We start from the raw sequence: 12,171 nt of genomic DNA on the forward strand, positions 1-12,171 counted from the left end.
GGCATGAGTGCCAGGAACTATACAAGCAAGAAGACAGGAGAAACTACCGTAATACTGCTCGCCTGGTCTTAAAATGGCTGCTGGAGTCCCAATGCTTTCTTAATGTGGCAGCAGACAGCACATCTAGAAGTATTGCACGATTGCCTAACAACACTGAAGCTACTGCAGTGAGGGGCCACAAACCCCAGTGGCCTGGGAGGATCCCTGTCCACGAAAGAGAAGAGACAGCAGACCACATCTATGCCACCTAAAAAGTCCACTAGTAAGGTCACAAGCTTTTTTACCCCCACAGAGAAGAGGCCCCTGCAGGAACAGGGATAAGCAAATATCGGAATGGCTTGGTAACTTTTGGCATCCCTTAGGGAATTCAAAACTGAGCTGCGCACTGAATTAAAATTGGATATAAAGGCCTCAATGAAGCAACTCAAGGCGGATCTTACAGAACGTATGTCCTCCTTCCAACAGGACGTTGACTCTATTGGCACAAGAATACTGGAGTTGGAGTCCCAAAGCCAGGACCTCGACAAGCAAACTATGGATACTCACAATAAGGTTCAGGATCTTCACACACGATGGCGCTCTGATAAACAAAGACCTGGAAAACAGGTTAAGGAGAGACAATATCAGAATTAGAGACCTGGAGGAGGGAGCAGACGGACCAGACCTGGAAGCTTTTATTGAGGGGCTATTTTCGGTAATTCTGGGACCTCGGCAAATAAAAATAAAAATAGAAAGAGCCCACAACGTGGGGACGAATCCATGATGTCTTGCAAATATACAAAAAATGAGCTGGGAGTGCTAGCTTATCTCAGAAACGATCGAACATTTAATCATCAAGAAATATGCAAATAAATCAATGATCGAGAAATATGCATTGATATTCAAATAATATTACAATCACAAAAACAATGGGATTCTTGTCTTTCGTGATGTTCAGCAGCCGACGCGTTTCGTCCTAAAGGCAGGACGTCATCAGGGCTGCAAATGCAAACACACCGTACAATAACATCAGTACATATGATCAATCTTAATGGATGTTATCCTGAAAAAAAGACCAAGTCATTAATTAACTATTTGTTAAACACAGCCTCTTGTGCCTGGTAGTAGTGGAATAAAATTCATACTATTATTACTACACTACTTGAAACTTGCGGGAACTATTTACATAAAGTTAAACAAAAATGACAAAGGAAGCTCATTAATTTTACATAGAAATTACACCTACATCCTGGGATAAAAGTTGGCAAACTGTTGCGTAAGCATTATGAAAAGGTCATGAGTGACAGGCTCACCTTGTACAATTGTAATCAGTCTCTTCTATCTTTGCTTTTACGTTCTGAACCTTTAATCAAGGGAGTTTTCTACATGAGGCCCGATTCTTCAACAGTATACCGGTTTTGATATCAAACTGGGGTAAGGCAGATAAGAGGAAAACCGATCAATCATCAGTACATAACATATCTCCATTGGCTAGGTTCACATGTTCACCTCCCAATTAAATCCTTCTAATAATTTTAGATAACCCAATCACTAACAATTTCAAATTGCGGCAATGGGAGTTCATACCTTACAGACACTAAATCACTGACACTCTCCAATCGCTCTATCTCTTATTTCTTAAATCAAGAGTCCTTTAAAAAAATCCTCTGCCAGTGGAATATCATACCTAAAGAATAAATAAAACTTAATGTATTGTAATACACAATAATCAGTCATGAAAGGAAATGACTGTGACCTTCCTGTTCACTCACCCCAAATCAATATAGTGATGAGACAAGAATAATTGACATCTCTTATAAACCGATCCTATCACTTCCTTCCAATCAGATCCAGTCTGCAAAAAATACAGGAAATAGACAAAATGTATTGCTCTATTAGTTCCATCCCTCGAAGGTATCCAATAACCAAATTTCTACCTATTCCTCTCTGCTTACCGTCAGTAACGTAGCCTCATGTTCATCTGACCGCCACCCGGGTACGATAAATCCCGATGGTGAACTGCCATGGACTCTCTGTACTTAAAAAGAGCCCAGTGACCAATCACAGCACGCTGGATTTCGCGCGCGGCGTAATTCAACCCATCTGTGAAAAAGTACAAGTTGCCAATCTGGTCCGCTATCTATATTCTTTCCGGTTGTTTCCCCACCATTTCCGGTCATGCGCAGCTTATTGTATTATGATAGCATGACAGTTCTGACGCCAACCCGATGCTCTGTGACTATTGTATCCGGTTGGTTCTAAATCATTTCCGTACATGCGCAGTTAACGATAAGTGAAAAAATGACGATTCCGTCCCGGTATTTTGTACCAAAAAATATCAAAATGGCCTGATTATGCCTGACTTCCGTTCATGCGTAACTACCCCAATCTTTATCATGGTAGCTCCCAGTCCGGTCCGTTTTACCACCACCGTAAAATATCTTAGCGCATGAGTTCGCACGATCTGTGTTTAGCAATACCTCTGCCCACAGTTGCGTGTTAATATTCTAACGCTGAATTGCCCCAAACTATGCTAAATTAATCGATCATACATACCAGAACTATGTTGCCAGATGTGGGCAGTGGAAGATACATTGTGTCAAAAGATATAAATTGTTAGTAAAATAAAAAACAGTTTGCCTGTAATAATTATCCCAGAATGTGCACAATAGATACAAATGATAACATCTAATTTCATATTGGCTGATACTGCTCGTATACATAGAATGAGTCCACAATTTGATTATGGTTATGCCAAAAAATGGTGTAATTCAGAATCGATATTCAAACCATATTTCATCGTTCGACATTTAATTATCCATCGTGCTTCAGTTTGGCGTATTCGTAATTCCCAGTCCCCACCCCTCACATGTTGAGACACTTTCTGTATTCCATGAAATTTGAAGTCTATGTTGGAACCATGTTCCTTCTCCATGTGTGCATACAGTGGGGATTTTGTATCACGATTCATAATCGCCCGCCTGTGCTCTTGTATCCTTATTTTAAGGGGTCTTTTAGTACTCCCTATATATACTTTGTTGCAACTGCAAATGATGGCATAGACAATTCCAACACTATTACAATTAATGAATTCATTAATACGGAATTGTCTGGTGCCATTGAATTTGAAAGTTTTAGTTTTGTTCATACCATGAGCACATAATATGCACGTACCACAAACATAAAAGCCTTTAGGTTGTGTGGGAAGCCAGTCCTTAGTATGTGTAGATATATGATGAGGTGGCCAAACCGAAATCTAAACCTAATCAAACTGCTGGGACAGCACAATCAGGTGATTTGAGCACATCCACGAATTATAGTAGCTCTAGCATCTCTTCCATTGATGAGAATACAACTGGAGCTGTGGGAGGAACTCCCAAAACGAATTCTTCTTTTTGCGACGAATTGAAAATGATAAAGAAAGGTCGGAAAAAGTTCATAGGAGGACTAGAAGGGGGAGGAGGAAATCCCACAAATACCAGGATGGGTACCAGGAGCCAAAACAGAACAAAGAATTAGAACAAGATCAGGCTAACTAGGGAGAATTAGAAGTCATTAATTTGTCGGACAGATGTTTAAATGAGTATGAGATTTCTGTTTTAAAAAAAGGATTGAAATATTGTCCGGTATACAACTGTGATTATACTGATCTCCACATTGATTTGTTTAAGTTTTGCAGAAATTTAAAATTGAAAAGCTTTTTCTCAACTTTGGATGTTAATGTACAGAGTAAAATATTGAATAAAAATTCTGAAATGACAACAGCTGAATTAGAAAATGTTCATTTTTTAATGACTTTGTCGGGGAAAATGGATCTCAACTTGGATGATGTAGCCAGTCTCTGTGAAATGGAAACAGACTACCAGTGCACAAGTGGATTGCGTTGTAAATCCAAGTTTATTCCTCATGGCAGCCAATACATAGCGATTGATTTATTTATGGAAAAAACTTTACAAGAGTTTCATAAATTACAAGATACATTTTCACAAAAAAGTCATCACAAAGACAATTTGTCCCGGCAGGAAAGATTGGCTTTATCTAACTTGAAACAGGATTCTTCAATTATTATTAGAGAAGGGGGGGAATATTGTTGTGATGAACAGAACAAACTATATATCAGAAATACGAGAACAACTCAGTGATCCCAACTGCTACAAAAAAGTAAAAGCCAATCCCATGAAAGAAGTATTTCAAAACATATCTGAACATCTTTTTGTATGGAAAGAAGAGGGTCTGATTGATGGATCAGAATATAAGTATCTAAATGTTAACCATCCTGTCTCTCCTTTCCTATACACATTACCAAAAATTCACAAGTGCAGAGACAACCCGCCCGGTAGACCCATAGTCTCCAGCATTGGTAGCGTCACAGAACATCTTTCAGAATTCGTAGATGGTTTCTTAAAACCATTAGTGGTGAACTTACCCTCATATGTGAGGGACACCACAGACATTCTCAACAAATTGAATGATTTTAAATGGGAAGGTGGTATGATTCTGGCCACGTTAGACGTGGTAGGCCTTTATACTTGCATTGAGATGGAGAAAGGTATACAAGCACTAGAACACTTTCTTAGCAGCAGAAGTGCAAGTTTAAGACATCATTCTAAAATGCTAATACAAATGAGCCAGTTGATCCTTAAAAACAATTACTTCCTATTTGAGGATGAATGGTTCCACCAAATTAGGGGCACGGCGATGGGATCCAGGTTTGCTCCCTCGTATGCCAACCTATTTATGGGTTGGTATGAGAGGGAGCATGCCTGGAGCCGCAGAGCAGGGGAATGGATGGATATGGTGGTATTTTGGGCCAGATTCATCGACGACATTCTCATAATATGGAGAGGCACCTCGGATGATTTGAAAAATTATCTGCACTTTTTGAATAACAATGATTTCAATGTCAGGCTCACGATGAACCAAAGTTCATCAAGCATTGAATATTTAGATGTGACGCTAATGGTGGATGGAGACAAAATAAACAGTAAACTGTTTAGAAAAGAAACCGCCACCAACTCTATCTTGAGGGCAGATAGTTTTCACCCAGGATCTGTCATTTCAGGTATACCATACGGAGAAATGGTTAGAATCAGAAGGAATTGCAGTCGGGATGAAGACTACTCCCAAGAACTAAACCAATTACAATGAAGATTAAGTAAGAGAGGTTATGCCAAGAAAGACCTAGCAAGGGCCAGTGAAAAAGCATCAAAGATTGATAGAGTAATGACTTTGCTTCCTAAAAAGAAAGAGATCATTAGACATAAACCTTCCTTTGTTACAACATATTGCATGCAAAAAGACAAAATCAGGCAAGCCCTTAGCAGGAATTGGACTTTATTAAAAGGTGTCCCTGGCTTCTCAACCATACTGGATGACAAGCCTATAATAACGTTCAAAAAATGCCCTACGATTAGAGATAAGGTCTCGACTAATTATATCCGTCCTATATCTACACATACTAAGGACTGGCTTCCCACACAACCTAAAGGCTTTTATGTTTGTGGTACGTGCATAATATGTGCTCATGGTATGAACAAAACTAAAACTTTCAAATTCAATGGCACCAGACAATTCCGTATTAATGAATTCATTAATTGTAATAGTGTTGGAATTGTCTATGCCATCATTTGCAGTTGCAACAAAGTATATATAGGGAGTACTAAAAGACCCCTTAAAATAAGGATACAAGAGCACAGGCGGGCGATTATGAATCGTGATACAAAATCCCCACTGTATGCACACATGGAGAAGGAACATGGTTCCAACATAGACTTCAAATTTCATGGAATACAGAAAGTGTCTCAACATGTGAGGGGTGGGGACTGGGAATTACGAATACGCCAAACTGAAGCACGATGGATAATTAAATGTCGAACGATGAAATATGGTTTGAATATCGATTCTGAATTACACCATTTTTTGGCATAACCATAATCAAATTGTGGACTCATTCTATGTATACGAGCAGTATCAGCCAATATGAAATTAGATGTTATCATTTGTATCTATTGTACACATTCTGGGATAATTATTACAGGCAAACTGTTTTTTATTTTACTAACAATTTATATCTTTTGACACAATGTATCTTCCACTGCCCACATCTGGCAACATAGTTCTGGTATGTATGATCGATTAATTTAGCATAGTTTGGGGCAATTCAGCGTTAGAATATTAACATGCAACTGTGGGCAGAGGTATTGCTAAACACAGATCGTGCGAACTCATGCGCTAAGATATTTTACGGTAGTGGTAAAACGGACCGGACTGGGAGCTACCATGATAAAGATTGGGGTAGTTACGCATGAACGGAAGTCAGGCATAATCAGGCCATTTTGATATTTTTTGGTACAAAATACCGGGACGGAATCGTCATTTTTTCACTTATCGTTAACTGCGCATGTACGGAAATGATTTAGAACCAACCGGATACAATAGTCACAGCGCATCGGGTTGGCGTCAGAACTGTCATGCTATCATAATACAATAAGCTGCGCATGACCGGAAATGGTGGGGAAACAACCGGAAAGAATATAGATAGCGGACCAGATTGGCAACTTGTACTTTTTCACAGATGGGTTGAATTACGCCGCGCGCGAAATCCAGCGTGCTGTGATTGGTCACTGGGCTCTTTTTAAGTACAGAGAGTCCATGGCAGTTCACCATCGGGATTTATCGTACCCGGGTGGCGGTCAGATGAACATGAGGCTACGTTACTGACGGTAAGCAGAGAGGAATAGGTAGAAATTTGGTTATTGGATACCTTCGAGGGATGGAACTAATAGAGCAATACATTTTGTCTATTTCCTGTATTTTTTGCAGACTGGATCTGATTGGAAGGAAGTGATAGGATCGTTTTATAAGAGATGTCAATTATTCTTGTCTCATCACTATATTGATTTGGGGTGAGTGAACAGGAAGGTCACAGTCATTTCCTTTCATGACTGATTATTGTGTATTACAATACATTAAGTTTTATTTATTCTTTAGGTATGATATTCCACTGGCAGAGGATTTTTTAAAAGACTCTCGATTTAAGAAATAAGAGATAGAGCGATTGGAGAGTGTCAGTGATTTAGTGTCTGTAAGGTATGAACTCCCATTGCCGCAATTTGAAATTGTTAGTGATTGGGTTATCTAAAATTATTAGAAGGATTTAATTGGGAGGTGAACATGTGAACCTAGCCAATGGAGATATATTATATACTGATGATTGATCGGTTCTCCTCTTATCTGCCTTACCCCAGTTTGATATCAAAACCGGTATACTGTTGAAGAATCGGGCCTCATGTAGAAAACTCCCTTGATTAAAGGTTCAGAACTTAAAAGCAAAGATAGAAGAGACTGATTACAATTGTACAAGGTGAGCCTGTCACTCATGACCTTTTCATAATGCTTACGCAACAGTTTGCCAACTTTTATCCCAGGATGTAGGTGTAATTTCTATGTAAAATTAATGAGCTTCCTTTGTCATTTTTGTTTAACTTTATGTAAATAGTTCCCGCAAGTTTCAAGTAGTGTAGTAATAATAGTATGAATTTTATTCCACTACTACCAGGCACAAGAGGCTGTGTTTAACAAATAGTTAATTAATGACTTGGTCTTTTTTTCAGGATAACATCAATTAAGATTGATCATATGTACTGATGTTATTGTACGGTGTGTTTGCATTTGCAGCCCTGATGACGTCCTGCCTTTAGGACGAAACGCGTCGGCTGCTGAACATCACAAAAGACAAGAATCCCATTGTTTTTGTGATTGTAATATTATTTGAATATCAATGCATATTTCTCGATCATTGATTTATTTGCATATTTCTTGATTATTAAATGTTCGATCGTTTCTGAGATAAGCTAGCACTCCCAGCTCATTTTTTGTATATTTGCATGTTTAGTCTGGGGTTGGGACGATGCCCCAGTAGCTGGTGGAGTGTAAATCAATACTACTAATTGGCAATCACCCCTAATAGTGCACCCTATTATACCCTACGTCGTCCGCAAGCCTTGTCGTATAAAATCCATGATGTCTTGGTCAAGCTCCACTCCTTCAAATTTAAGAAAGCCATATTGCAAGCGGCCAGGGAAAAAGATACAATCACCTTTCAAGGTTATAAATGCACGTTGTACCCAGACCTAGCACACTCCACACTACAAAGACGGCAATTATTTTGACCGCTAACAGCAAAGTTGCGGTCGGGCAACATTAAATATCGTTGGACGTATCCATTTGGGCTGACTTTCGAACTGCACAATAAAGCAAGACATATCACAAGGCTTGAAGAGGGCCTGGGAATCCTGGGGGGCTACTAAATGAGGAAGAGCGGTCCACTCAATCTTTGGCACAGGGGAAAGAAACGTAACAAACAACATCCTTCCAGGGGTGCACAATTCCTAAAGGGAACCAACCCAAAACCTAAAGCATCAACAGCGACCAGAAAAGAAACAACTGAGACCACAAAGATGCTTCTCCGTAGCTCTTTGAGAAAAGCCTTGGTCAATAGAGCGACTCAACTATGGGAGGACAATCCTAACACCTGAGGGAGAAACATCTCTAATTGGCCACGGATCTGAAAAAGACACTATACAGACAGGCTGGATCTACTGAATGCAAGTGACAGTCGGAGCGGCGGGCCTAGACCAAGGCGCCTGCCAACACACACTTCATCCTGAGCAACGGTAATACTGGGGGCCCTCAGGTTTAGTTTAGTTATGTTTTTGGTTCTAATGGTTCAAGGAGGGGTACCATAAAGGGGAAGGTGGTGGCTACACAAGGGACACAAACAATCTACATACCAAGACCATAAGGGGGGGTGTAATGGGAAGGGGACGACTGGGGAACACTTGGTACACTAGGTGAGAAGAGATGCGATATTCAAAAGGGGCAGAGTGAGAGCTGGAGGGGGAAGAAACCTGACTTAAGATGATTAGTATAGCTTCAAGGAACGTTAAGGGCCGAAACAACCCCCTCAAGCACCAAAAAATCTGGAAATATCTGGTGGATCACCAATTCGACATAGTAGCACTCCAAGAAACTTACTTAAAGCGATCCGAAGAACACAGACTTGGGCACAAAAACTACTCCTTAATCTATAGGTCATCCACTGGAACAAAAGAGAAAGGGGTGGCATTACTATTGCACAACACCACAACATTTCAACCGGAAGACATAAAAACAGATACGATGGGAAGAGTTGTAATAGTCAAGGGGAAACTGAGGGGAAGGCTGTGCACATTTGTTTCGGCATATGCCCCTAACACAGGCCAACCAGCTTTTTTAACCTCTATGCCGAATACAATGGGAAGTTTTGCAGAGAGAGGGCTCAATAATTGTTATGGGAGACTTAATCTACCTGGCATGCTGAGGAGGATAGCACACACCCCACTCCCACAGATCATCCACGGGAAGCTTCCCCAAGGGGTTGAAACAGATTTTCCAAACTCTAGGCCTCAATGACACATGGAGATCTATTTACTCAACAACCCGGGATTACACTTTTTTCTCCCATGTACACCAAACATACTCATGATTAGACAATATATTCATTAGTCAAATCACCTGGGATCACCACAAGCCACAAAAATCCAACCAATCACTGTGTTGGATCATAGCCTGATCTCCATATGCCTGAACTCGGGCAGCGCTGCTCTGGGTTCGTCGAGATGGGTTTTCCCTGTTTCCTGAACAAAATTAAGAGAGCTTAGAGACAAATTGAGGGCAGCAATTAAGTAGTTCTTTCAAATGAACCAGCCAGATGCAACATACCCCTAGAACAACTGGGATGCTTTTAAAACTGTCCTGAGAGGTAAGTGCATAGAACTCAACGCCACTCTAAATAAGCAAAGGGCAAAGGACTGTGCAGCGCTAGAGACAGAACTGGAGGTCATAGAAAGAGAACACAAAAAAACCCACCCGGATCCTACAACTCAAACTAAGCTCTCTTAAAGGGAAAATCAATGCAATATACACCAAAAGATCAGAATACACCCTCCTACGGCTCCACCAAATATCTTATGCCTAGCCTAGGGTAACAAGGCGGGTTCACACCTAGTGAGACAATTGCGGGAAAAAAGGGAGAAGGAATACATAAGAGGGATCAGAGGCGACGGGGGGACTGTAGTACACTCCGACATAGGTAAAGCTAATATATTTGGGTCCTTCTGTAGAGACCTCTATCAAGTAGTGTCCACAGATCCGACGGCCCAAAAAATCTACCTGGAAGCATTGTCGCTCCCCCAGATCTCCCCAGCAACTAATGAACAGCTAAACGCTTCGATCACCTAAGAGGAGGTAAGGAGAGCGATAGCGGCGCTGTGGCCTAATAAATCCCCAGGGCCCGACGGATTAACAGCACATTTTTATAAAACCTATGCAATGAAGATCACCCCCCATTTGACTTCCCTTTTTAATCCAATAGCGGAGGGGCCAAAGGAGACTGTTTTAATGGCCAAAGCCATGATCACTGTGATCTCTAAAGAGGGGAAAACCCCCAACCCTGTGCCTCTGAGAGGCCAATCACCCTGTTAAACCTAGATGCTCAATTATATTTGGCAATACTGGCAGCTAGATTAGAAAATCTGATGCCCAACTTAATCCACTCCAATCAATTGGGCTTTATAAAAGAAAGACAAACCCATGATAACATACGCAGGATGCTTCATCTTATAGAGAAAGTCTCCAGACAGAAAATACCAGGGATCCTGAAAGGATTGGACGCAGAGAAAAAAGTTGACAGGGTGGATTGGTCTTTTATGTTCTGCACGCTAGAAAGCTTTGGATTTGGGGATACCTTTCTCAACATGATTGGAGAGAACTATGCGCAGAAGTGTGTAGGTTAACAGGGTGAGCTCCCAACCACTCGGCCTAAGCACTGGGATGAGACAAGTATGCCCTTTGTTTTCCCTAATGTTTACCCTAAGCATAGAACCATTGGCCGCATGAATTTGAGCCACCCCAGAGATCTAGGGAATTTGATTAGGTGGTGAGGGACATAAGCTGTCCTTGTTTGCAGATGATGTACTGATAACTCTAACTGCCCCACACTCCTCAGTGTTAGCCCTTCAGGAAGAACTGTAGAAGTTCAAAAGCATTGCAGGTTTTCTTGTAAACTTAAACAAATCATCCATCCTTAACCTAACGCTGTCAGAAAGAGAGTCGACTCTCCTACGTGGGGAAACCCCATTTCACTCAGCTAAGCACTCTCTCAAATATCTAGGGATCCAGATCACACCCCATCTTAAGGGATTATTTAGGGCTAACTACCCCCCTCCTGCTTCAGCTACAATAAGACCTTAAATGTTGGGAATTACGATATATTTCCTGGCTAGGCCATATCCATGCGATAAAGATGACTGCGCTTCGAAAGTTTCTATATTTGTTTCAGGTACTTCCATTTGACCTCGAGAGGGGCTTTCTCCCCAGATTACAATTACTTATTACACGGTTCATTTGGCGAAATGGCAGGGCATGTCTCCTGTTCAACACACTCAGACAGGCAAAGAGTGAAAGAGGAGTGGCTCTTCCCGACTTTGACCTTTATTATAAAGCAGCACAATTGAGGGTAATAGCAGAGTGGTCCTTAAGGGAATCCGACAAACATTGGCTACATATTGACAGGGTGATAGCAGGGAGAACGATTTGGGAAGTGATCTGGAAACCCATGAAAGATAGGCCACCGAACGTCTACTTAAACCCACCCACACGGACCACTCTCAAGGTATGTAACAACGTCACTAAAGGTCAAGGGTGGAAGAGGTTTCCCTCTCCATACACCCGATTCATTTTAACCCCGAATTTCCTCTGACACTGAGGGAGTGGCCGTTTGGTGACTAGAGGGGGGGTGCCTAATTCTATCAGATATCTTTCATGACTTTGATATACTTACTTTCGAACACTGTCAGAGAGACTTTCACCTTGCACCCAGCGAACACTTTCACCACCTCCAACTTAAACACTGGGCCCTTCACCCAAGAGTTAGGGAGGCAGCTACGCATTACCTGACGCCGGTTGAGACATTTGTAAGGAAGGTGAGCTGATTGAAAGGGGTGATCACATTCCTATATGGCCTAATGCTTTCTAAGCTGCACACTCCAAGACCATACCACACTGCTTTTTGGGAGACTATGGTGAGGAGGGAGATAAAGGAAGGGGATTGGAAACATCTATGGTCAGATATCGCGAAGCACTATCACTCAC

This window comes from Lissotriton helveticus, chromosome 7 (assembly GCF_964261635.1).
Source record: "Lissotriton helveticus chromosome 7, aLisHel1.1, whole genome shotgun sequence".
Lineage (NCBI taxonomy): Eukaryota > Metazoa > Chordata > Amphibia > Caudata > Salamandridae > Lissotriton > Lissotriton helveticus.